The sequence below is a fragment of the Hyperolius riggenbachi genome, chromosome 12 (genome assembly GCF_040937935.1).
Source record: "Hyperolius riggenbachi isolate aHypRig1 chromosome 12, aHypRig1.pri, whole genome shotgun sequence".
Classification (NCBI taxonomy): Eukaryota; Metazoa; Chordata; class Amphibia; order Anura; family Hyperoliidae; genus Hyperolius; species Hyperolius riggenbachi.
Window position 1 is genome coordinate 192328046 of NC_090657.1, and position 27250 is coordinate 192355295.

Genomic DNA, 27250 nt, shown 5'->3' on the forward strand with positions numbered 1-27250 from the left:
CAGAAGACGCCTGTGTTATATAAATACATAATAATAATATGGTAGGATATTAGACTATGACTATGGCAAGGATTAGATTGTGAGCTCCTCTGAGGACAGTTAGATACTTACTAAGGTAATCTCCTGTCTTGTTCACATTTAAAACTCACAGGTACAAAAGTCAAGGGAATAGTTCACAGTTAAATTTTGCATTTGGAAGAAAAAAAAATCCCAGTAGTGCTGCATAATTTTGCACACCATTTGGGTTTTCTCAGTGACAATCATTAGCTACTATAGGAAAATGCGTACGTCTGGAAAATCAGTTGCCATCCTCAGACGCATGGTGTAACTGGGTAACGTGACAGGCATGGTGTGGCCACCAGTCTGAACTGCCCGATGAGCGAGCAATTCAGCCGCATATGGAAAAGAGGCCTTACCCTAAAATGTATTGAGCATTGCAATACCTCTTCTCAACACTGGAGGCAAAAAAAACAAACAAACACTGACAGCAATGAAAATTACAAACAGGATTCAGCATAGTGTTGTTCAGAACAGACTGTATCATTTGCTTTTCAAAAAATAAAAAAAACAACAACTAGCAAATGCTGTAGAAAAAGTAACACTCTGCTTCCAGATCATCAGTTTTCACAAATAAGCCCCCTCAAATTTCTGAGCAGAGATACTATTGGGGTAATGCCTGTAAGTAAATAAGCAAGAACAACTTAAAGAGGAACTTAAGTCAAAATGACATAATTAATAAAATTGCTTATTTTTTTTTCTTTTACAATAGTCATTTATAAATGATTTAGTCAGTGTTTGCCTGTTGTAAAATCTTTCCTCACCCCGATTTACTTCCTGAAATATATCACAGGCGGCAACATCTTTAGTACTGGCAGGTGATCTCTGCGGAATATTTGTTTACAAAGAATTCTAAAGCCTGTAGAAAAGATCTCTGATCGCCCAGAATGCTCGGCAATGGCATTCTGCGTGATAAATAGCCTAGGCTAAGCCGCAGTGGAAGGGCGGGGCTACATAGTTTTAGGAAGTGTTTCTGATGTTGCAACCAGGATTATTAATGTAAAAGTGGGTATCCTGAATAACTATCTGCGTTCCACTATATGTCGTTAGGATTCCTCTTACAAAACTCATTCAAAAGCACAGTATTAATACAGAGCAGTAGAAGCATCCACGGGCAATGTCAGTGTTTGCCATAGGCTCTATATGTCCCGGATATGCGCCCCTGCCACCACCACCCCGATCCAACCGCTATATACATACCACGCCTCTATCCAGCGATCGCCTCAGCCTCCCCGCACAGCTCCAGTCTTCTCTATGGGGAGGATCGTACATGACGCCACCGACGTCAAGCGGAGTCCCGATCCACCCCATAGAGGAGACAGGAGCTGTGCGGGGAGGCTGAGGCGATCGCTGGATAGAGGCGTGGTATGTATATAGCGGCTGAATCGGGGGGGGGGGGGGGCACCTATACTAGCTAGCCTAGGGCTAGCTAACATGTAGTGCAGCCACTAAACCTAATAGATTTATCCTGGGGAACTCCTGAGGCCTAGTAAAACATCTTGAGCAGCATGCCGGACATAGTGTCGGGCATACCGCTCAGGAAGTTAAAGATTTCAAAGGGTGGAGAGTGTGGAATGTGTTGTGAAAGAGGATTTCAGTGGAGGGGTGAAGCATGTGAGAAATCTTGTATACGTAAATGCGAGGAGGTTATTCTAGAGAACAACAGAAGGTGGTCACATGCAGATCTGAGTTCGTGGTTTGAAATGGATCCTGTGGTTAATTGGCTGCCAATGTAGTTTGTCAGAGAGGAAGAGCAAGAAGAAAGATGAGTCGAGCAGATGAGTTCAGTACAGATTGGAGCGATGTCAGTCTGTTACTTATCGGTAGTTAGTGAAGTGTCAAAGAATATCAGTTTCTAAACAATGTCTTCTTTTGTACTAAGTATGCTGAAATGCATCCCACTATAAATAAGGTGTAACCAGAAAAACAGATTGGCCTAAAGCCTGGTACACACCCTGCAATTTCCCGTAAGATAGATGGGTCGAATAGATAATTTTCAATCGTTTTTCTGGTCGATTTGCATAGAAGTGATCAGAAAATTGATCGGAAATCTATTCTGATCTGTCGGAAATGATCTATAGACCCATCTATCTGATGGGAAATTGTATGGTGTGTACCAAGCATTACACTTTGGTACAGGAGCTTTACTAATTAAAACATAACCATTTGTGTATTCAATGTGTTTTTGTGTGCAAGTTTTACTTTAAAGGGAACCTAAACTGAGGAGGATATAGATTTTTCCTTTTAAAATAATACCAGTTGCCTGATTTTCCTGCTGATCCTGTGTCTCTAATACTTTTAGCCACAGCCCCTCAACAAGCATGCAGATCAGGTCCTCTGACTGAAGTCAGACTGGATTAGCTGCATGCATGTTCCAGGTGTGTGATTCAGCCACTACTGCAGCCAAAGTGATCAGCAGGACTGACAAGCAACTGGTATTGTTTAAAAGGAAACATCCATATCCCTCTCAGTTTAGGTTCCCTTTAAATGTGGTCATAGCAATTTTCACATTTCTTACATTTTCATGAAATAATTAACAATGTTTAATACTTGCAGCTAAAAGTAAAATTGCTTTTCATGTATATAATTAAATTACCTGGATAAAAAAAGATACTTCTTACAAAAACAAACAAATATTTTTCTTACAAAAATATTTTTAATATTGTCTTGAAAGGACAGTGAAACTCGCAAGTTAACTTCAACATGTCTACTGTTATTGTTTTCTTGTCAATATGGCATGACAAAGTGTAACTATTGTTTAAGAAAAATCTTAAATAAGAAAAGAACATAGTGGATTTTGAAAAAAAAAGTTTCATAACTTTACTTGAACAACAGCAAAAAAAAAGTATTGAATTGATATGAGTCATTCACTTTCCTTTGTAAAGTGTGTTGGAATTCATCAATTTGACTTGATAAATTCTCATTACATTAGTATCTGACCAATCAGCTCAATGGGAAGTTGTTTACTCACTGTGGCAATGACAGTAAAGTCGTTTTTTTTTTTTCCAGTGAACTGATAAGCTCTGCAATTCTACCTATAAATGGCTCAATACACTTTTCTAAAAATAAAACTACAACTACACTTTATTGTTTCACTGCCAAAATATATTTTTTTTACTTGGACGAATGAAACAAACAAAAAAAATAATACACATGTGTAAAATTGAATAAACACCCCTAACCCAACCTGTGCAGGGGACTTACAGGAATATTTTTTATTTTTTTTACCAATTTTGTTCACCTCATCAAATCTGTACAGATATTTAGTGTTTACAATAAAAACCGTATTAGTGTGCCTCAATATTGAATCATTTTCAAAATCCACAGGAAATAGCCTAGACAGTGTTATTAAGTAACAACTATGTTTGCATTTTTGGAAATTATGAAAATCAACAAATATGCAGGGCTGGAAATAGATATTGTAGCCTAACCCAAATATTGTTACAGATTCAGGAAGTTCGATTATTGAATACTGTGTATACTCCTTGCACGCTGGTGTTGAGAATGGTTCATTTAGAATTTAGTCAGGGTTTGCCCATTGTGAAATCTGTACTCACCTTAATTTATTTATTTTCTGAAATCCATCACAGACGGTGACACTTTTACTGCTGGCAGTTGAATTACGGAGGAATGTTTGTTTACTTTGTGTTCTGAAGCTAGTAGAAATAACACCAGGCCTCTCAGAGGATTCTCCATAATAAACAGCCTAGGCTAAACATCACTGGGAGGGCGGGAATACATGCAAACATACAGCATTATATAGATATAGGAAATGTTTCTGGTGCTAAAGACAAGCTGATTCATGTATAAGTATGTCAATGGAGTTCCTCTCTGAGTATTTTTTGCGCGCTTGGAACTGAAAAGGTGTTTTTTTTTTAATAAGGTGTAAAAACATCTCATGTAATAAAACTCAGGAGAAAAGGTAAATGAATCTGGGCCCATGGTGTCCATGAGGTTTTCTATCATTGCTGTTAAATTCTATTTAGATAACCAACAAATCAAATCAGTTCAGTTAATTCTCTCCTCAACCATTTCAAATCATCAACCTGAAACATGGATTTACCTTCAAAGATAACCCAACATTATCTCTCTAAAGTCTAATCTTCCATTAGTCAGGATTCAATTGGATGTTAAAAAGCAGTTGACTGTAAAGGCCTTTCAACTAAAGTGAGAATTTCAATCCAAGACCACCATACAGCCATGGGGTGAAGATATTGCATTATGATTTACCATAGTTTTGGATTCAAGCAACAAAGCCCAGGATCAGCACCCCAGGCCGGCAGATCATGAGTGGTGACTGTATGATCATGAATAAACCAATGGTCCCTGCGCTAAGTCTAGACCAGATGAAACATCGGGAAACCTTGATGAGGTTAAAGTGGATCCGAGATGAAAAACTATAACAAGTAACTTGTCTATATATCTTATCTAAAGTTTAGATAGTTTACACAGCAAATCTATCTGCAAACAGCTTTAATAGAATATGATTATTTCTTCCTGTGATACAATGACAGCAGCCATGTTGTTTGTAAACATTACACAGAGGCAGGCTTATCTGCATCTTGAGCAAAAAAACCTAATCCCCCTTCCTCCTCTGAAATCTCTGGCTAGTAATACCTCCCCCTCCTCCTGCCCAGACGGACCTCCCATGAGCCCTTGCTACTGTCTGAAAGTGCCTTGGCTCTCTGAAAACCTGTGGGCGTGTCTTGTTTAGTTTATGGGGAATTAGAGTATTAAAACAAAAACAAAGTATTTGGCTTGAGGAATGCCCTATAAACCATAGGAAAGGAACACAATTATGCAATGAGTAAAAGTTCATCTCGGATCCACTTTAATATTTATTACTTTACAATTTAATAAAGACACTTAAAAATGCTGCCAACAACAGATAAGTATTTAACCCTTCAAGGTTTGTTTTTGCCTAGACCTTGTATTTACCCCCCAAAGCCAAGATGTGGACTGATGAGACCTACATGGTTTCACTATATTGTAGTGTATTTCCACTGTATTTTGTTAACCGGCATATAATGTCAAATTTGTAAATTCCTCCACCATTGACAGACATCAACCCAAATTATAAATGTGGACTTTAAAGAGAAACTTTAAGGAAAAAATCAATACATTGCAAAGTGAGAAGTTAAAAAACATAAGAGAGATCAAGAAATGATTAAAATTCGCCATGTAATTTGTTCATATTGTTTGATCCACAATCAGCCTGCTCAGCATCATCTTTACTACCGGAAGACAAAAAATAAAAACAGACAGCACCAACTGCCATTATCTATAACCACACCCCCTAACAATGCGATAGGCTAAAGGGTTGTTTGTTATAGATATGCAAACGAGGGAGATACTGGTTGCATGACAGTTGGAAACAGCACTGTGGGAGGAGTTTCACCACCATATCAGCCATACAGACCCCCCTGATGATCTATTCCAGAAAAGGAAAATATTTCTCATGGGAAAGGGGGTATCAGCTACTGATTGGGATTAGGTTCAATCCTGGCTTACAATTCCTCTTCAATGATGACCCAAAACTGGTCCATTAGAGTCTAATGAAAGGAAAGTAGAGGCAGTTGACTACCAATACTTTTTACTTTAAATATCTGTAACTACAAATATGGATATCAATTCCAAAACATCCCAGTTATCAGAAGATATGTTACATTTCAGCCTGGTTCTAGAGCTGAAAAACTGGATATAATCTAGGCATATGATTCAAACAGGCTTACACTATCTCCTGATATTGTAGTGTAAATCTATCACGTTACAAAGAAAATCCTGCCAATTTAACATCCTCCCGAGTCAATAGTTCACCTTAAAAAATTACCTAAGGATGCAACTTGAGACTAATGTTTGATTATTTGGGATTCAATTAAAGTTGAAGAGGTAGTTGACTTATAAGGTGCTTTATTTTAAATATCCAGAACTAAAACTAAGAATATTTATCCCAAACCATCATAGTCATTAGGCAGGATGTTTAGTTTGTTTCCAATTTAGAAAAACTGGACCTAATATGGACAGACCATTCCTAAGTGTCAACATGGATTCCCAATAATGTGGTGTACTTCTGTTTTCTGAAATAGGAAATTCTGTCAATTTAACATCATCCCGAATAATAAGTTTGCCTTAAAACAAAAAGCAAATCAAGATATTTTGTAATATTTTAAGATTAATTAGGATGTAAAGAGACAATTGAGTTCCAAGAAACATTCCTTTAATTGTCCATGACTAAAAATGATCATATCAGTGGGAAGCCATCACAGTCCAACAACAGGTTGTTGAATTTTGACTTTTCTCTGGGTCAGACACATCTGACATGATATATACAGATGAATCCAAGAGGCCCATTTGGTTTTCCACTACTGCCGTCAGATGCTAATTAGATGACTCCACAAATCTGGTCATTCACCATCCATTGCATTTGATCAACTTGAATCTTTAATTTATCTTGAAAAAAAACCCAAACCATGCCATCATAGTGTAAACTCCCATTTCTTTGGGATCCAATTTGTTTGAAGATACAGTTGACTTCTAAGGCCTTTCCCTTTGAATGTCTGAAACTAAACATTAAAATATCTATCCTACCAACCTAGTTATCAGACAGAACATTGTTATGATTTGTTTCTGGATCAGAGCTGTTTTACACCAAAGAACTGTACATAATTAGCACACAAGGCCTGGACCTCATGACAATTACCTAAATAGTCACTAATGGCCCAACTTGCCACACCCCCTCTATACTTTGTATACACAACATGCAAACAATTTCCTACTTTGGCCCCTTAGAAGTTAATGTACCCTAGAGGCCTCCATGAGAGCCCTGGGCCCAGCCTGGGCAAGCCATTGTCCTCCAGCATGCAGCACCAACCCCCTCCCCCACCCAGGCTCACCACATGGCTGCAGCACTGAGCTTCTGCACCACGTGACCAGACTCCAACTTGTAGTCCCGGCACAGGCGGCGGCGGATGGATATTGCTGTCAGTGTCAGCGTATCCCTCCGAGGCGCCCCCTGGCGGTAAGTGCGCTGCGCTCTCTTCCGCCTTTCGTTGCTGTGAAGTACGGAAGCGTCTCTGTGACTCCCGCTGTCACCCCGCTGTGGTGCTGTCCGCGCCCCCCTCCGGTGTACTAGTGTGAGGCGGCCGGTTTACGGCACCCCCTTCCTACCCCAGGCCGGACAATGAGTCCCCCCCTCATGCTAATGAGCCGCTGACGCCACATCCGATCTTTCTCCGCCGCCATATTGGCCAGCAGGAGGGCAGCCAGCGCCGGGTATTGTCTGCCCGACCGGGAGGAGGAGGAGGACCGGCCACTGACACCGAGAGCGGCATAGACGGAGCACACTGACCGCTGCCGGGTGAGTCCCCCTCCCCCACACAGCCGCCGCTGCGCCGCCCACTCACAGCGCCCCGACCGGCCGGCTGAGGTGAGAGAGCGGGAAGAGGGAGCCACGGGAGCTTCATCATCACCCCAACTCACTGCATGCATCCAACTCCTACATATACATCATCTCACTATACATCTATTACATGAACACTATATTCTGTATATTCACCATATACAGTCACCTCACTATACATATACCATATATACATCATGTGAGATACAGGTCCATAGATCATGTGAGCATTCATCTCACTATACCTATATTACATGAACATTATATACTGTACAGTCACCTCACTATACATATACCATATATACATCATGTGAGATACAGGTCCATAGATCATGTGAGCATTCATCTCACTATACCTATATTACATGAACATTATATACTGTACAGTCACCTCACTATACATATATACACTGTATACATTCACCTCACCATACATATACCATATATACTGTACATCTACCATATACCATCACCTCGCTATACATATATACACTGTATACCTTTATCTCATTATACTTATACCATGCATACTTTATATTACATATACCATATATAATTCACCTCTTTTTACATATTCCACATGAACATTATATACTGTACATTCACCCCACTATACATATATTCACTATGCATTCACCTTATTATACATATACCATATATATATATATATATATATATATATATATATATATATATATATATACTGTAAACATTTACTTCACTATGTATACCATATATACAATGTATACATTCACCTCACCATACATATACCATATATCCACTATATACATTGACCTCACTATACTTATACTATGCATACTTTATACAATTAGCATGTGTACACTATATGCAGTCACATCACTATACATATACCATGCTTACTCTATATATGTTCCTCTCACTATAAATACACCATGTGTACTCTACTCACATCTCCTGTACACTATACATGCATTTTTTGTACATTATACACACATCACTGGATTTGCACACACTATATACATGCATTTACTTTTTCCTCACTAATCTCATGTGTAGTATACATACATGTTCATCTTATGTGGCATACATGTAGCATTTGTAAGTCATCTCACAGGGTACATACATTCCATGCATATTACACATGTATCCCTAGCACTATACCTACATCCATATGAAATGTGTACACAGTATTCATACATCCCGTGTATAGTGTAAATGTACTCTTATACCATGTTCTTTATGCATACAGCCCTAGCAAACATGCACACACTATTAATGCATCCCATATGTAGTTTATATGTACCTTGCACACTTATCCTATGTATATTCAATATACAAGTATCCTGTGTACACTACAAAACACCCCATGTAATCTGTGCATTCCATACATGCTCTACTTATACCCAATGTCTTCTGTATATCATACACACCCCATGTGCACTTTTATGCATTCAATTTATATTATTCATAGTCATGTATACTGCACTCCTATCTCATGTACACCCTGCATGCATCCCTAGCACAGAGTTCATGTATATGCCCTTTATTTACATTCCTAATACGCTCTACATACTCCCAACCCTTATATACACACAAAAGAACTGTACATGCTTGCATTCCATATGCATGTGGTATACATTACCTGATTCCACTATGTACTTCACGTGCCTAGTCACATCCCACCTATTTGTATCCTATCCAGCTTGTATCTATTCTTCAGATGTATACACTATAGTATATACAGCCCATGTACACACTACATGCTTCCGTCCATTGTACACATTCCATACTTCAGGTCTACAGCACCTAACGTACATGCATTCTCCATGCACATATCTTTGAACAGGTATACAATCCCGTCTAGACGACACACATCCCATATTTGTGCATCACACCAATCCCATATACATGCTTCAGAATATATCACATACAGCCTATGTACACTCTGTGCATAATATTTACAAATTTCATCCATGCATTCCATAGATCTAGAACACACAAATTCCATGGCTATACGATATATACATAGTATACCTGTGTCTGCATAAATAGCATGCAAGCCATGTGCATCAGGCTGTTCACTGTGTACAAAGGGGCTGTACAACATGACATGTCCTATTGAATGCAACTGTACACACACCTAAATGAGGAAGTACACCTCATGTACACTATTTGCTGTGTGAGGACATAATATAGATTTACACACATATAGGGAGCATGATAAATATACTGAGTGATGTATCAATATATGATGTTTGGACACACAATGGAGGATAGGGCAGTGACTGCAGAGAGCTTTACATGCATACATATAGACGCATGAAGTATGGATAGAAGAACATTGAAGTTCTCTAATAAATGTACATTAACACTTCTTTGCGGAAGTTTAGAGGGACTAGTAATACTGAAGTGTGACAGCTTCAGATTTGGCATTTTTGGTGTATATGGCTAGATTAGTCTTGTTATGTTACATTTTGAGATCTGGAGTGTTATAATGTATGGATGTATAGGGCAGCCTATGAGCTTTCCAGAGCAATAACTATTTATATACACAGTGTATACAGGATGTATATAGTGGGCCAGTAACCTGATGCAGTTTGATACAACAGGGACAGGGGCCCAGTATATCTTTGTGGGGACAGTTTACAAGGGCAGGAGGCACCTATAGAAAAAAAGTATAGGATGGCTGTGTTGGGCCTGATGATTGCTAACTGCATGTTATGTTGGGTGGCATGACACTTACAGAATGCATGACCTGGCTGTCTTGGGTATACTTCATGGTACTTATAGACAGTTATAGAATGGCTGTATGTTAGGCTCGGGTCTGAGGCTTGTTAGGTGCTATTACATGTATGGCCAAGCTGTTAGCAGTATGGCACCTATAGACAGGTGTAGTATGGCTGTGGGCTGAGGCTTATTCAGTGCATGGTGTATTAGTTTTTTTTTTTGTGTGTGTGTAAGGCACATATAGGCAGGTATAGTAGGACTTTAGCCTGATTAGCTGCTGGTAAATGTATGTCCTAACTGTAAGCAGGAGAAGCTGTACGTCACATATAGGCAGGCATACTGGTGTGGTGTATTAGCGTCTGTAAATGTATGGGCTTAGAAGCTGCATGCCACCTATAGATAGCTATTAGACAGTATACTTTGGCTGTGGCCTGAGGCTTCGAAGATGCATGGTATATTAGTTTCTGTAAATGTATGGGTTAGCTTAGAATCTTCATTGCACCTATAGATAGGTATTAGACAGTATAGTATGGTTGTGGCCTGAATCTTTGCAGGTGCATGGTATATTAGCTGATATTATTATTATTATTATTATTTATTTATAAAGCGCCAACATATTCCGTGGCGCTGTACAATGTAAGAAAAACAAACAAGGGATACGTAATGATACAGACAATGATATACATGAAATATGAACACTGATACAAGATACAGCACTGCTGATTACAACTTGATTTAACATGATGACTAAAATGTATAAATTTCTAACAGTGTGCAAGCAATTGAATTAATAACATTCCATGACACAAAAGGGTGAGAGCCCTGCCCTTGCGAGCTTACAATCTAAAGGAATGGGGTGGAAACAAGAGGGGGGATATAAATGTATGGCCTAGCTGGTAGCAGTAGAAACTGTATATGGCACCTATAGACAGGTATAGCATGGCAGTGGCATGAGGCTTGCTAGGTGCATGATATTAGCTGCTATACATGTGGCCCGGGTGTTAGCAATAGAAGCTGTATGACACCTATAGACAGGTATATGGTTGTGGCCTGAGGATAGGGAGCTGTATGGCACCTATAGACAGGTATATGGTTGTGGCCTGAGGATAGGGAGCTGTATGGCACCTATAGACAGGTAGATGGTTGTGGCCTGAGGATAGGGAGCTGTATGGCACATATAGACAGGTATATGGTTGTGGCCTGAGGATAGGGTGCTGTATGGCACCTATAGACAGGTATATGGTTGTGGCCTGAGGATAGGGAGCTGTATGGCACCTATAGACAGGTAGATGGTTGTGGCCTGAGGATAGAGAGCTGTATGGCACATATAGACAGGTATATGGTTGTGGCCTGAGGATAGGGTGCTGTATGGCACCTATAGACAGGTATATGGTTGTGGCCTGAGGATAGGGAGCTGTATGGCACCTATAGACAGGTAGATGGTTGTGGCCTGAGGATAGAGAGCTGTATGGCACATATAGACAGGTATATGGTTGTGGCCTGAGGATAGGGTGCTGTATGGCACCTATAGACAGGTATATGGTTGTGGCTTGAGGATAGGGAGCGGTATGGCACCTATAGACAGGTATAGTATGGTTGTGGCCCGAGGTTTGTTAGGTGCATTTCGGCTATATATGTACGGCCTAGCTGTTATCAGTACAATGTATGGTGCCTATAGGCAGGAACAGTATGGCTGAGGCTTGTTAGGTGCATGGTACATTTCTGCTATACATGTACGTCCTTGCGGTTAGCAGTAGAGTGTATGGCACCTATAGACTCTAGGGAGCCGGTGGATGCGCATCCTTGCTGGCTCAGCACGCATAGAGCCGTATGGCCTGGCAGTCGGTGGCACATATAGGTCGCCGCACAGTGTACGGAGTTGCTCTGTCACTGATGCTCGGCACGTAACAGGTTAACACCCGTCCGGAGATCCCCGGGGGTGCGCGCGCCGTGTTGGCCGGGAAGGGGTTAAGTTTAGGGGGGCTGGCCACGTCGGGCTGCCGCCCCCTTCCCTCCAGCCTGTCTGCTGGAAAAGGCGCGAGGAGTTGTTCTTGCAGCAGAAGCAGCGTGCTTCCTCTTCTCCCCGGCGCCGTGCAGTGACTGGCTGCACTGTGTACAAAGCAATGCCGAATGCACTACGGCCTGTCTGCTCATCCTGCTGCTACGTATGTCTGCACAGTGCTGATCTGAGTGGGGGAAGGGTGGATGTAAATCTAAAGCCTGCCTCCACCCAAAATGCACTGCATCTCATGTCACCGAGAAGAGGGAAAAATGACTTGTAAATTCCTGTAGGGGGCGCATTCTGTTCGCTTGGTAAGGCTCAGGAGTGTGGGGGATGGGGAGCTTGAAGCTGCAGAACAGCGCCTCCTACAGGGTTGAGATGTGGAAAAAACGGCCCTTTTAGTGCAGAGGCAGTGAGTCACAGCTGTGCTTGCCTGCTGCTCTCAGCCTCTACCTCTCTCTGCAGTCTTGCTGTTCCAGTACACTGCAGAGTTGTGGCCCTGCCCAGCAGTGAGTTGTATGCACTTTGTAACAAGAGTGTTCCACAGGCTATAAATCTGTCAGCAGTGGACACTTTGTTGTTACCCTTCTGCAATGTGTACATTAGGTTTGTCTGGCTGTGTGTGTGGCATGCATTGATTGAATCTCATTTCATTTTGCCATTCCAGGTGGACCTATTTCATTTGACACCGCAGTTTCAGATGCATGGACCCTGATTACATCCACATTGCCTCCTCCCACTGTATGAAGTTCACCATCCACTTCCGTGGCACTGACATCATTTTATTTTGTTCCTGATCTTCTTTTTTTTTTCTTTTCTTTTTTTTTTTTTTTCTTCTGTTTTTTCCATCAAGGTTTGTTCTAATTTTGCATCCTTCTCTTTTAAAGCCATTGTACAAGCAGTATCCATATTCTCTCTTGAGCATTTGGAATGCTGCAGCTGTGATTGGGATATTTGCTCATTAGAGTTCTCCAAAAGCTGAGGACGGGTTGGCTTTGACGTGTGATGTCATCAGAACTCATGTCCTGATTTCACCGCAGTAGTTTGCAGTACAAGTGTGCCAGATGCAGATATTAGACTGTGGCAATATGTTGGTCTCTTTTAAGAATTAAGTTGGTCAGGTATACTTTGAAATGCTTATTAAAATTCTGTTTTCCATAGAGGATAGTTTGGTTGCATTTTTGATACACTGAAGTCCTAGTATGTCATTCTAGATGAGTATCTGATAAATATTAGGAAGTGCTTTAGTGGCTTCCTGTAACTTTTTGTTTGTTTATAAATGGTGGGACATAAAGCAGACCTGAACTCAGAACTTGTTCTGCTCTAAAATATAAGCAACATCATTATAACCTTTAAAGAAAAACATTTTTTGTTACAGCTGATACAATCCTGGAATACATCTGCAGCTGTCTACTTCTTGCTTTTCTGGAAGCAGGCATAGGGTTAACATTCTGTGTTTACACATCAGCTGCTCTGCCGAGGCAGTCAGCTGACAAAGCCAAGAGATCAAATTACAGTTGTGATTAGTCACAGATGAGGGGAAATTAGACAGGCTAAATACATACAGGGTGCATTTCTCTGTTTTCCTTCTGTCCCCCCCAACATGTCCGATCCTCATTTCGATCCATTTTCTGATCCATTTCCATTCACGTCTGTGGAAATCGATCGAGATTAAGTTCGGACATGTTGGCAAAAATTGATCTGGCTTTCACATTGCATTTTTTTTTATCTTCAGTAGTTTGCAGGACAACTGTTTACAACCAGGGCTGTGGAGTCGAGGAGTCGGAGTTGGGGCCATTTTGGGCACCCGGAGTTGGAGTCGTGGTTTCAGAAACTGAGGAGTCGGAGTTGGAAGATTTTTGTACCGACTCTTCAGCCCTGTTTACAACTATTGAAAATTAAAACAAACTGTCATGAGAGACAGGACACTACCATTGTTGCAGCTACCTGTAATGTAATGCTGGTTTGTGCAGCTATTAGTTATGTGTGCCATAGTTATCAGCAACTGCTTTACATTGCATTACTGATACTACAGTTTAGGAGGCTGTGCCAAATGAGTTGTGTGACATGCCTAGAGGGGCACTTTAAAGGGAGAGGACCTGTAGTGAGAGGAATACAGAGGCTGCCATTATCTAATCAACAGTGGGATTTGCCTAACCTATGTGGTGATGATCTGCCTCTAATGCTGGGAATACACGGGTCGATTTTGAGCCGTTTAGATGGCTTGATAGATAATTTCCGTCATGTTCCGATCTCGCGTCCAATCGTTTCCGCGCTCGATTCTGCATGGAGGACAATGGGAAAAGATAAGAAAAACGAATGGAAGATAAGAGAATTGAGTGTGGAAAACAATCGGGCACGGAATCGAGCTGCAAAATCAAGCCGTGTATTCCCAGCATAAGTCACTGGCCCAGACTGAGCAATGCAGATCAGATGTGCTTACTCCACTGGCTGCATGCTTGTAGCTGGTGTGTGACTCTCAGGCAACTGGCATCGTTTGTAAGGGAATGACACCCTCTGGATTCCTCTCACTTCATGTTCCCTTTAAGTTGAATCTAGGCCTTGTTCACTCTGATCTAGCAATGTAAATATCTTGCCAGTGTGACAGTAATATGGGCCATGTCTTCTCAGTTCTGGTTATTGGTAGCATTGCTGTCTAGTTTGTTAGTTAATCTAAGGTCCAGTTTTATGGATCTTCAGCGCCTCTGACCTCTGTGCAACCCCTCTGCCTAGCTGATTACTTACCCTAACCCAGTGATGGCTAACCTTGGCACTCCAGCTGTGACTAAATTACAAATCCCATCATGCCTCTGCCTCCCAGAGTTCTTCTTAGAGCTGTCAGAGTATTGCAATGCCTCATGGGACTTGTAGTTCCACCACAGCTGGAGTGCCAAGGTAAGCCATCACTGACCTAACCTCTTTTCCAGTCTCTTAGCCTAACCCTACTATTCCCCTCTCCTCTATGGCCAAGCTTAAAGTGGACCTGAACTCTTGCACAGGACAGAAGGAAAACAGAAATGCACCCTGTATGTATTTAGAGAGTTTAGCCTGTCTGATTCTCCCTCTTCTGTGACTAATCACAAGTTGCAATTTGAGCTCTCAGATGTCAGCTGGCTGCCTTGGCAGAGCAGCCAATATGTAAACATAGGATGTTAATTATAGGTCTACTTCCATGAAAGCAGGAAGTAGACACACTACAGCTTTATTGCAGGATTTGTATCAGCTGTAACAAAGAAATTTTATTCTTTAAAGGTTATTATGCTGTTGCGTATGTTTTAGATCAGAGAGGAAGTTCTGAATTCAGGTCCGCTTTATTTGTTCCTCCATTTGTTGATTCCCCTGGAAACCCCAACATCCGCTTATTTCCAGTATAACTTAACCTTTTTAATGAAATGTTATACTTGCTGCCCCAGTAAGTTTTTCCTCTGGTCTCCACTGCTAATGTTCTTAGATGAGTACTCCTCTTCTGCCTCAACTTCCAAGAGTCTTCTGGTATCTCTCTGCACCTCACCCCAGCTTCAGGGCACCATGCTTGTAACTGAGTAACCGTCCTGTCCATCAAGGCTGTGCCCATTCATGTTTACCAGTGCTGGTGTCCGTAAGGGGTTGGATAGAGTGATCATTGTGAAGAAATGAGCTCTGAGGAGAAAGGTGGTCCTGTATAGAGATGAGGAGCACTTGAGTACCAGAGTAACACTAGCTGGATAGAGGAGTATAACATTTTTTTTCTCCACAGGTTACATTTACACTTGGAACAAGGAAAATTTTGAGACATCGTGGTGATTAGAATAAATTGGAAGTATTTTCAGTGCAAATTAACTTTTCTATCTAAAAAAATCAATCAATAATTTCTTTAGCGATGCAGCTAACGCTACAGCCAGAGGTCCCCTAGAGGCTATTACTTCCTCTTAAGGTGGCCATACACTGGTCGATTTGCCATCCGATTCGACCAACAGATAGATCCCTCTCTGATTGAATCTGATCAGAGAGGGATCGTATGGGCAACTTTACTGCAAACAGATTGTGAATCGATTTCAGCCTGAAACCGTTCACAATCTGTGGAGCTGCCGCCCCCCCCCCCCCTGCATACATTACCTGTTCCGGGCGGCGCGAGTCCCCGCTGATTTCTTCTCCGCTCCGGCTACTGAACTTCCTGTCCAGGGGAAGTTTAAACAGTAGAGGGCGCTCTACTGTTTAAACTTCCTGCCGGGACAGGAAGTTCTGTGTAGCTCTGGAGCCTGAAGCGGAAGAAGACCAGGGGACTTGCGCCGGCTGGAGCAGGTAATGTATTACCGCTGTATTGCGTCGGGCATTCGAGCGCCGCTAACGACGCACTCCCGACCCGCCGGCGACCGAGAGAAATCTTCCACACAGATGGGTCGACGGGAACGATAAATTTCGGACGGAAATTGATCGTTCTGTCAGCGGTGTGCGTGGCGATTTCACAGCCGTTTCGATCACTGTGATCAAAATGGCTGGATATCGGCGGGAAAATCGTTAGGTATATGGGCCCCTTTAGCAGAGTTGGGTCTTGAAAATGCTCACCACTTATTTCCTAGAAACTACAAAGCCCCGCCTTCTTTTGCAGATGCCTGTCTAGTGGGATTGTGGGAAATGTAGTTGGGCATCTATTGTTCTTCCTATGGTGTGTCACATGATTACACTCCAATAGGGTAAAAAAAAAGTTGTTGACCATTAAGGATGAGCAAGAATGATTTAGCAAAATTGTTTGGCAGTGTGTGTGTGTTGGGGGCTGCAGGCTTTGTATGCAAGGATAACTCGACTAAACCGATGCGTTCCATCTTGTTACACTTCCACCTTCTAAACCAGAACTACGATTCTGAAGGCAGAATTGTGAGAAGATGGATCGCAGCTGGCAAAACATCGGGAGGGAGGCAGCAGCTTAGGTGAGTTAACCCTTGCGTACACCGCGCAACCCTTGGGCCAATCAAATTTACTTTCTCTCTGTTGGCATCTGCCCAATTCCAAGGCGCATACAATTTGCATGCTAGCTGGAATCTAGCATTTTGCTGACTATCCCTAGTGACAAGCATACAATTACAGGGGGGATTTTTGTTTTTTTTCTAGCCTATTGCTTTGTCCCCTGGCAGTGCAGGCAGGCAGGCTCTCTGCACAAGACAGTATATGCTGCATTGCAGAGCATGCAACTCTGCTGCCTAGTTGCACATAAATGGCTGAAATAATCATGAATTTCCAATATGGCTCGCAAAAAGTCCTGAGTTTGTTCAAAGATGTGGGAGGTATTGAAATCTGGCAAGCTTTTTTTTTTTTTTTTTTTTTTTTTCCTCTGGAGGCCAAGATGGCAGCCATTATCTTTTAAAAGTACTGTAAGGCTTGTATGGTACAGTGTATGCACTGTCCCCATCCAAGGCATGGAATGCTTTGTGTCCATTAAATTGCGCGTCATGCATGCTGTGTATGACATATCAAGGGTCCAGAATTATTTGTGCACGTCATGCATGCTATATATATATATGTTCAGAATTATTTTGCTCACCACAACATAGACAGTGGATCCCTTCATAACAGTATGTATGGATCCTATACAGAACCTAGAATCCTTCAGCATGTCCATTGATCTGCTTCTCTCAGATACGTGCAGCAGACTGAATGATTTGTATGCCGGTGCCCAGCTAAAGGCCTGACCACACCAGCATGATGCTGTGTAACTAGTCAGCGCTGGTCTTTTGGGAGAGTGTGTCCGTCCGTCCGTGTCTATCCAGATATGCTAGTATTGCTGATGCCTTCCACATTACATACGATATGTTGGTGCTTTACTGTGGCTCTATAGCTCAGGAGTTAGAGCACTGGTATTGTAAACCAGGGGTCGCGAGTTCATATCTCACTAGGGCCTAGGTGTTATTTTATATGCTGTGTCTTTCTAGCAGCTGGATAGTGTAACGGTTAAGGCCTCTGCAGGTGACCTGGGTTCGAATCTCTGCTCTTCATGGTCGTGTGTACTTATTCGGCATCTATTCAGTAGGAGACTTTAGGCGAGACTCCCTTACACTGCTACTGCCTGTAGAGTGCATCCTAGTGGCTGCAGCTCTGGCGCTTTGAGTCCAGCAGGAGAAAAGCCCGATATAAATGTTCTGTGGCTGTCTGTGTCTTTATAAATCAATAATACTGTATGTATGCATTGTATATTACTAATGCTGACGCTCCATTCCCACTTCACTTCTGGATCACGTGCAGCCAGTGGGAGCAGACAGTGTAGGCTACTGCAATAGATCCCACGGATCCATTGCAGAGTGACAAGTGTGAACGGCTTAGTGATGAGCAGAGAGAGGACAAAACAAGTACCGTATATACCCGCGTATAAGACGACTTTTTAACCCTTAAAAATCTTCTGCAAAGTGGGGGGTCGTCTTATACGTCGAGTATCAGTCTGGAGGTAGCGTCAGTAGTTGGAGGTGTCAGGCTGTGGTGAAATTACCTGTCGTGCAGTCTTCCTGTGAATAGAAAAGTAGACTGCGCTCTGTGTTTAAAGAAAAGACTTGCTGTAATAATTTCTTGCGAGCAGCCACTCGCGTGGGTATCAGTGCGGCTTCCGGGATCACCTGACTGGTGACGTGTGCGCTCCACAATACAGCCCGGAAATCTCATCAGTAGAGCGCACACGTCACCAGTCAGGTGACCCCGGAAGCCGCACTGATACCCGCGCGAGCGGTTGCTCGCAAGAAACTATTACAGCAAGTCTTTTCTTTAAACACAGAGCACAATCTACTTTTCGATTCACAGGAAGACTGCACGATTAGGTAATTTCACCACAGCCTGACACTGGGGTAGTCTTATACGACGAGTATACCCCAACCTCTATATTTTAACTGGAAAGTTGGGTAGTCGTCTTTTACGCCCAGTCGCCTTATAGGCCGGTATATACGGTAGTCTCTGTAGTGGGAACAGAGCCCGACAGACTTTATCCGTTAACAGATACAGGTGGTCCCCTAGTTACAAACAGGTTCTGTTTCGGGAGTTAGTAAGTTGAATTTGTTTTTAACTTCTTGCTGACGGCAGCGGCCTTCTTGCCGATGGCGTGAACGGCCTTCTACGGTGCTAGCAGGAGATCGTGCGTGTGTCGCAGCTGTCCCCTCCATAGGCTGGGGAGCTGGGGAGCTTGTGGGCTGTCAAAGGCTGAATCCTGTGACAGATGATCACGCTGATTGATTGATTGGCGGGGAGGGAGGGGGGGAATAAAAATTAAATTAAAAATGAGCAAGTGTTATTGAACTACTTCAGCCATCAGTCGTTTTAACTTTATGCATCCGAGCAATGTTCACCTCCCATTCATTAGCCTATACATGTATCAATACTTATCACAATGAACTGATCTACATCTTGTTTTTTCCGCCACCAATTAGGCTTTCTTTGGGTGGTACATTTTGCTAAGAGCTACCTTACTGTAAAGGCATTTTAACAGTAAGAATAAGAAACGAAAAAAAAAATCATCATTTCTCAGTTTTTGGCCATTATAGTTTTAAAATTATACATGCCTCCATAATTAAAACCCACTTAGGCCTAGTGCACACCAGAGCGTTTCCGCTGCGGTTTGCGATCTGCTTGCGGGTGCGGATCCGCTAGGGTAATGTATTTCAATGGGCTGGTGCACACCAGAGCGGGAGGCGTTTTGCAGAAACGCATACTCCCGGGCTGCTGCAGATTTTGGATTGCGTTTCTGCCTCAATGTTAAGTATAGGAAAAACGCAAACCACTCTGAAAAACGGCACTTCAGAGCGGTTTGCCAGGCGTTTTTTGTTACAGTAGCTGTTCAGTAACAGCTTTACTGTAACAATACATGAAATCTACTATACCAAAACCGCTACACAAAACCGCAAAACGCTAGCTGAAACGCTGCAGAAAAATAAGAAAAAGCGTTTCAAAATCTGCTAGCATTTTGCGGATCTGCTAGCGGTTTTTGGTGTGCACTAGGCCTTCGTGTGCCCATTGGTTATTACACCGTTTAAATTATGTCCCTATCGCAATGTATGGCGACAATATTTTATCTGGAAATAAAAGTGCATTTTTTACGTTTTGCATCCATCACTATTTACAAGCTTATAATAAAAAAATAGAAATATTTCATCTTTACATAGATATTTAAAAAGTTTAGACCCTTAGGTAAATATTTTTATTTTTTATTAATAAACATTTTATTTGGGTATTTTTGGGAGAGTGGGATGTAAATAGTAATTTATTTTTTTTAATGTAAATTGTTTGTTATATTTTTTTAATGTAGATGTAGTTTTACTTTTTTGGCCACAAGATAGGTTTGTTTACATGGCATCACTCTAAGCGTAACATGTACGCTAAGGGCTCGTTTCCACTATCGCGAATCTGCATGCGTCCAATGCATGCAGATTCGCACATGTAATGCAAGTGGATGGGCCTGTTTCCACTGTAGCGTTGTTGAGGTGCGTTTTTTTCAGTGGTGAAAAAACGCACAAAAGAGCCAACGAATTCGCCTGAGAGTAGAACGCATGCGAATCGCCGCTAATGTATTTAATAGGAAATTCGCATGCTGTTTTGGTATGCGAATTTTCATGCGAATTCGCATGAAATCAATGGAAAAGCACACCTGCATTGCCATGGTTAAATTCGCATGCATCATCATCCGTGCGAATTCGCACGAAAATTCGCATGCACACGCATTTTTGTGGGGGAGAGGAATCTGTGATCGGGCACCATGGCCCGATTAATTGATTCCTGGGCTAACGATCCGCGTCTGGGAGCATGCGTGCGATCGACCACGGGAGCACACATGGCCTCCTGTGCGTAGCTCTACATCCAGGAGGAGAAAGTAGTTAAATATAAATGCAATAAATACTTATTAAAAAACAAACAAACAAACTGGGCAGCGATCAGACCCCACCAACAGAGCTCTGTTGGTGGGGAGAAAAGGGGGTGGGGGGTGATCATTTGTGTGCTGAGTTGTGCAGCCCTGCAGCTAGGCCTTAAAGCTGCAGTAGCCATTTAAGTAAAAAATGTCCTGGTCATTAGAGGGGTTTAACACCAAGGTCCTCAAGTGGTTAAGTTGAGTTCTGTGTTATATATGGGGAAATAATTTACCATAGGACCACTCTGGGTTTGGACATACAGTATAGTATAAAACATTTTTTGTTTGACTTCAATATGTTTTTAATTTTGTTAAAGCTATTTACAGAAGTTTATACAAAACTGTAACATAGAACAATAATTAGTAAAAATAAAATAAACAGTATTGGATAGTTTGTACATGGATACTGTCAGTAGTTTCTTAGATTTCTTTTTCCCTAGCAGCAGATAACAGGCACAGAAGTGAAGTTAGCACTGTTTCCTTGTGATCTGAACAGGAATAAAGCAGACAGGTGCACTTATTATTCAGTAATTGTGAAAAAAAATACAACTTGATAGGCTATTGGATTTCACCCTGGTGTCATAGAATGCAATAATGTCCCATTTTTATCCCCAGATAAACAGAAATGCATGAACTGCTACTATTAAAGCTTTTTAAACATGCCAGTTCCAGAGCTGTGATTTCATATCCTAGCATTTTTTTTTCTGTGAATCTCACACCTGGAACAGGCATGTTGTCATTACAGTAGAATCTGGATATAGTAAACTCTGTCCCCAGGTCCCAGCAAATGCGTCTGTATAAATATACAATAGATAACCAATTCTGATATAGTAAACTACCAGTACTTTTCCTGGTCATCTTGGGGTTTACTGTAAAGAGATTCAACTGTAGTAAACTTGGAGGGAGGACAACCTGTGTGAAATTCAGTACTACATGATGGCACACATTGTAAGGTGTTGTGATTTACTTATACGATGTCTCTGTGTGCCAGCTCCCCCCCCCCCCCCTACCCCAAGTTTATATGCAAATAGAAGCCTTCTCCTGGTCATAATGCCTGGGTATTGCAATAGGTGCCATTTCTGTGTACTGTGGATTTTCGCAAAACGTCCCGTCGTTTGGACGTCCAAACGACGGGTCGTTTGCGAAAATCCGACGTGTAGCTTTATATGTAGGGAGGGGGTGTGGCTAACACTCACCTAGGAAGCTCATGTTCCTGTGATTGCTGCTGTGTGATAATACAGCTACTTACAGGTGGCAGCATGTTTATCCTAGGGCAGCATGCTGGGTAGTGAAGCGAGGCTGAGAATCGCAGCTGAGGAACATCATTGTTTAGAACACTATTTTTGTGATGGCAGCTGCCTGGTTTCCATCTCTACTGGTGTGTTCTTCTTTCAGTGTCACAGCATGGCTATACTACAAGTGCCGCTGTGTAAGCCTGCGCTGGTGTTTTTAGATTATGTACACAATATTTGGTTTCCACTATTGGTAAAAATGTGGAGAAGTAATGGCCGGAGATGGGGACGGTCCCGGTCTACAGATAATCTACATTCCTTGCCCTGTAATGTAATAGAAACCATTTCTGCAGATGGCTGCAGCACAGATCCTTATTATCTGTGTGGTGAACCTTCTGGCGGACTGTTCTTCCATTTCTCTGTTCTGGTGGAGGATGTAGGTGGGTTAGATCACTGCAGGGTACAGGTGGTTGTTGCGGAATGCCTTGGCTGAGTTTAATGTTGCGTGTGTACGGGGCTGTAGATTTATTCTCTTAAATGACCACTACAGCGAAAAAAGGAAGTAGTTTATAATCTGACAGGTGCTGGACTAGTCCATCTCCTCATGGGGGATTCTCAGGGTTTTCTTTCTTTGTTTTTCAAAAGTTTTTTTTTTTTCCCTGAACGGCAGTTGCTAAGTCTGCCAAAATAGTGTGCAAGTGAGTAGGGAGGCTGGCTGGTATCTCACTATTTTGGCAGTTACACTGCCATTCAGGAAATGCTTTTGAAAACAAAGAAAACCCTGAGAATCCCCCAAGAGGAGATTGACTAGTCCAGCACCTGTCAGTTCGGTCAGATAGTAACTTTTTTGCTGTAGTGGTCCTTTAAGGGGATAAATCTACAGCCCCGTACACACGCAACATTAAACTCAGCCTAGGCATTCAGCAGGACCACCTTTGCAGATCATCCAGTGTATGTACAGCAGCTCCCAACCCCTTTCCTTTGCTCTGACTGACAGACAAGAGCATTGTTTTCTCCACTTGCCCTGCCCATCGTGTGACATCACGCGCACCCTGCTCCGCTCTGCATAGGAACAGAACATATCACTAGCCTCCAGGCCGACAGTGAATCAGTCAGTCTAGCCATATCTGACTGATTGGGTACCAGTCCCTGATACGCAACATGCCTCATGTGTAGACGAGGCTTAAAACTGGCTGAGCAAGGAAGCCATGCTGATAAGCTGACATTCCCACCATTAACCACTATATGGTTCCTAAACCAGGCTTATATTAGCTACAGCATCCCTGTCAGTATATGCAAAATCAGCGTTCTACCCAGAATTTTTTATCCAGCCGGGTGGCTTGAAAAAGTAGCCGGGTGGGTCAATATGAGAGAATGCAGGGCTGGTGCTTCTGTGCTCAACTTTGCCTACAGCATAGGAGGAGGCGAGACGATGACAGCCGGGTGCTCATCAAAACTAGCCGGGTGGAGCACCCGGCTAAAAGAGCCTGGGGAGAACACTGAAAATGTGTTGTAGGAAGGGGGTACGTACTGGCACCGAATAGTGCGTTTTGAATAGTGTATTTTATAGCTTATAGTTTCTCAGCAGATGGAGTGCATACCCCAGGGACTACTTATGTCAGGTTCAGTAGTAATTTAAACTTGTTCACATATCTGTTTTAGTTAGGCTTGAAAGAGGCTAGCTTCACACTAAACACAATCGTACTGGTTTCCACTACGGGGAAACGGACATGCCAATGGATCAAACATTATCTATAGGGACCCCTTCATACACGTCCTATTTCATCGTATCCCTTGTCTACATTGCGGTAGCTGGGTGCAAGGCCCCAACCAGCATGTCCTTTCCGGACATTACATATGACAGTAGAAACAATGAAAGTCTATAGAGCTGGAGGACTTGGGTTCTCACTAGAGCTTTTCAACTAAAAAAAAAAATACCTATGGGAATTGTATGGGCTTCTGTGTAGATGCCTGGAATCCTGGGACAGTTTTGCAGGAGTAAGTGTGAAAAACTGGGAGAACAGAGGAGATTCCTCCACTGAATAGTGGAAATCCCCTCTCCTTTCCCTGGCTGCATTTGCTGTTCCCGTTCTGTCCAATATGCTTGCTTTCTCTAGTTCATTTTCCCTGTAAAATATATTTCAGAGTCGGGTTCCGGAGGTCTCCGTTGCAATAGATGCTGTTAGGAAACAGGACGATCTCATTGGAACGTACATCAGATGCAATCATTTTTCAGGTTTATTGCAACTTTTATTTTTTAGTCTGGGTTCACACTAAATGGATGGTCACACTGTCTAGTTGTAGGTGTGAACCCAACCTGAGAGTTTAGAAATAGCAAACTCACTTGGATGATATTAAAAGCATCAAGAAATGTTTGAAAACTTTTATATGCAATTCTGGAGTAGTCCGTGTATAAATGTCAAGAGGGTACTTGAGGTGGTGATTTTTTTTGCATGCTGAAATTAAGTTGGAAAACACTGTTGTGAAGCCAGTAAATACATGTTTGTATTTCTACCCCTCAATCAGGTGTTGATGTTTGTACCTGGTCTGCGTAGCATGAATTCCATATGAATGCAAATTTTGTCTGAGGGCTCTATCACGTTATAAAATACTTTAACACAGAGTAACGCACAGCAATGCAAAGTCTGTGCGACTCACAGTGCACACGTTGCATTAGTATGTAGCGTTATTAAAAAGTGCTGCATGCTGTGCGTTTAGCAATGAATCTGCTGCGTTACTTGTGTTGCACATGCTCAGTGATGTTTGTTTTTCCTTTTAAATGTTCCGCATGCGCCGTTTTCAATCCATAGTAAAAAAATTTTTTTTTTATAACGTCGCACTGTGAAAGTGTATGTGTTGCATTAGGGCAGCGTTGTGCGACCTTAACGTCGCATCAAACGCAACGTCCTACTGTGTAAGTAGCCTAAAGGTGTGTTTCCGTTTCCAAATATTCTTGTTGAACAAAGCAGCTTTATTGCAAATGGACATAGAGTAAATTTTGACAAGCAAAGTGTTGGGAATTTGCAGGTTTACAGTTCTCGTTATCTGCAGAAGTATCGGATTGTAAAGTTACATTTCCTTTTAGTAATGCCTTGTTTCCAGCTGAGTGATTATGGCTGCGTTTTTGGCAACGAGTGGCGATATGATCCGCAGGAACATAAGGAAAAGAGCATGGACTGTACTGACTAATGCTCTTCAAGACCATTGAATCCAAACGCATGGTTGTCTGCATTTTTTTGAACATTCGCAATTATGGATACCATGTATTAAAAATGTTTGGGATCGCAACCACATTGGGTAACATGGCAGAGTAACGAAGTGTTGTGTGTCCTGGCTGCCATCTGTGTTACCTGCTCTGTTGGCATGGTAGTGAGGCTTTAGTTCTGATAGGGAGGTCTAGTTGACCCCTAACTAGTGTACTATAGTGTCATAAAATTGGGTAGAGAGGATATTTTAAAGGCAAAGTTCCTTTCTCACCTGTGCCTGTTGTATGTGTATAAAGGCCCTTCATGCTGAAACATGGGCATGGTGTCACCTTTGGATAGTGAAGGATTCTCAAAGTATTTTCTTTCTTAGCACGGAAAGTTAACATTTTTCATATTAATGTGAACAGACCTGTATGGTAAAGTTTTCGGTCAGCCTGTGTTACCTTTTGTAAGCTCTCCCACTTGTTTTTTTTTTTTTTTTTTTTTTTTTTTTTTTTGGTTGTTTTTTTTTTGGGTTGAATTTTGTTGGGTATCCTAAGTAATGGCATTCCAACATTCTGCAATTATTGTTTTGAGTGAATTATAGCACCTGTTTATTAATGCCACTCTCGATGGCCGTCTCTTTGAATCTGTAACGTGACTTTCAGTAGACTGCTAGGCAGTGTTGTGCTCCCTCTTGCAGAGACTGCACTCCCTCCTGAGTCCCCCATACTGGGTGAGTGCAGTCTCATGCCACCCACTTTTATGCTGGAATCTATCTCCTTTGTGTGATGACAAGTCTAGACATGTGTCTAGGCCACTCCTAGTAATGGCCGCCCACGGATCACTGGATGTGTAATCGTGCTGCTGTCAGGAGTGATCACATGACCTGAACTTCTGGCTGAGTACTGGGAGTGGTACTTTGCAGACCTTATTGTTCTGTTAGCAGTACAGGGATAATTAGCAGTAAGGATAAGTGTGTGCTAGGCCGCACAGCCTTTAGCTTCCTGTTCAGCATAGTGGAACGCCGGTTTAGTAGTATTCTCTGGTGTTTGCTTAGTCATACATACATTTTGGAGTGTTTCTTGCACACAGAGTGATCCTTGTCCGGTCTTGTTTAAGAGCTCTAATTTACCATTTCTCTCCAGTTTTGGACAAGTGATTTTTCAAGCCTGGTTTAGATTTTTGGATTTATTAAAAATGTATGATTGGTGTTGCATGTTCATGCAGCCAGACTTCTTTTTTGAAGAATATAACACTGGCCTGGGTCATTAATATGGAACTTGTGTGCCTGAAAGCGGGCTGCTACTACTAAGGGCTGGTGCACACTACAAGAGCTTTTCTAAGCGCTTTGTGATTTTTTTTTTTTAAAAAGCTCTTGCTAATGTTATCCTATGTGGGTGTTCACACTGGAGCGATGTGATTTTGTTAAAATCCCCCATAGCATTGCATTAGCAGGAGCTTTTTAAAATTTCTAGCATTTAAAAAGCTCTTGTAGTGTGAATCAGCCCTAAGTTGCTAATTGTTTAGCTACCCCCTTCCCTGGCGTGATAGGAGTTATGAGGATTGTAAACCTTTGCCATCTAAAGCCCCATCTACACGAAACGATTCTTTGTGCGATTCGATTACGATTCTATTTACGATCCGCTTAGATACAATTCGATTTGCCATTGCAAAACAATGGCAAATCGAATTGAATCCCAATCGGACATGTCGGATTTAAGCGGATCGTAAATAGAATCGTAATCTAATCGCACAAAGAATCGTATCATGTAGATGGGGCTTAATAGCAGATAGTTTTGAATTAATACA

At 42.0% G+C, this 27250-nt stretch overlaps 1 protein-coding gene and 1 long non-coding RNA gene across 5 annotated transcripts in view; one reads left to right on the forward strand and one right to left on the reverse strand.

The window, feature by feature from the left end:
• The window catches only part of LOC137541299 (uncharacterized), a 71374-nt gene extending 71075 nt beyond the window's left edge, over window positions 1–299 (reverse strand). The window contains exon 1 of the long non-coding RNA XR_011025121.1: window positions 112–299. This is a non-coding gene — a long non-coding RNA (uncharacterized lncRNA). The remainder of the gene's footprint in view (window positions 1–111) is intronic.
• Window positions 300–7020: 6721 nt separating this feature from the next.
• The window catches only part of ADNP (activity dependent neuroprotector homeobox), a 52463-nt gene continuing 32233 nt past the window's right edge, over window positions 7021–27250 (forward strand). Inside the window, exons 1-2 of one of the 4 annotated variants that reach the window (XM_068264133.1) lie at window positions 7021–7075; window positions 12835–13020. The gene's annotated coding sequence lies outside the window, so the exon portion shown is untranslated. The other 3 variants (XM_068264132.1, XM_068264131.1, XM_068264134.1) reach the window with 3 other exon arrangements.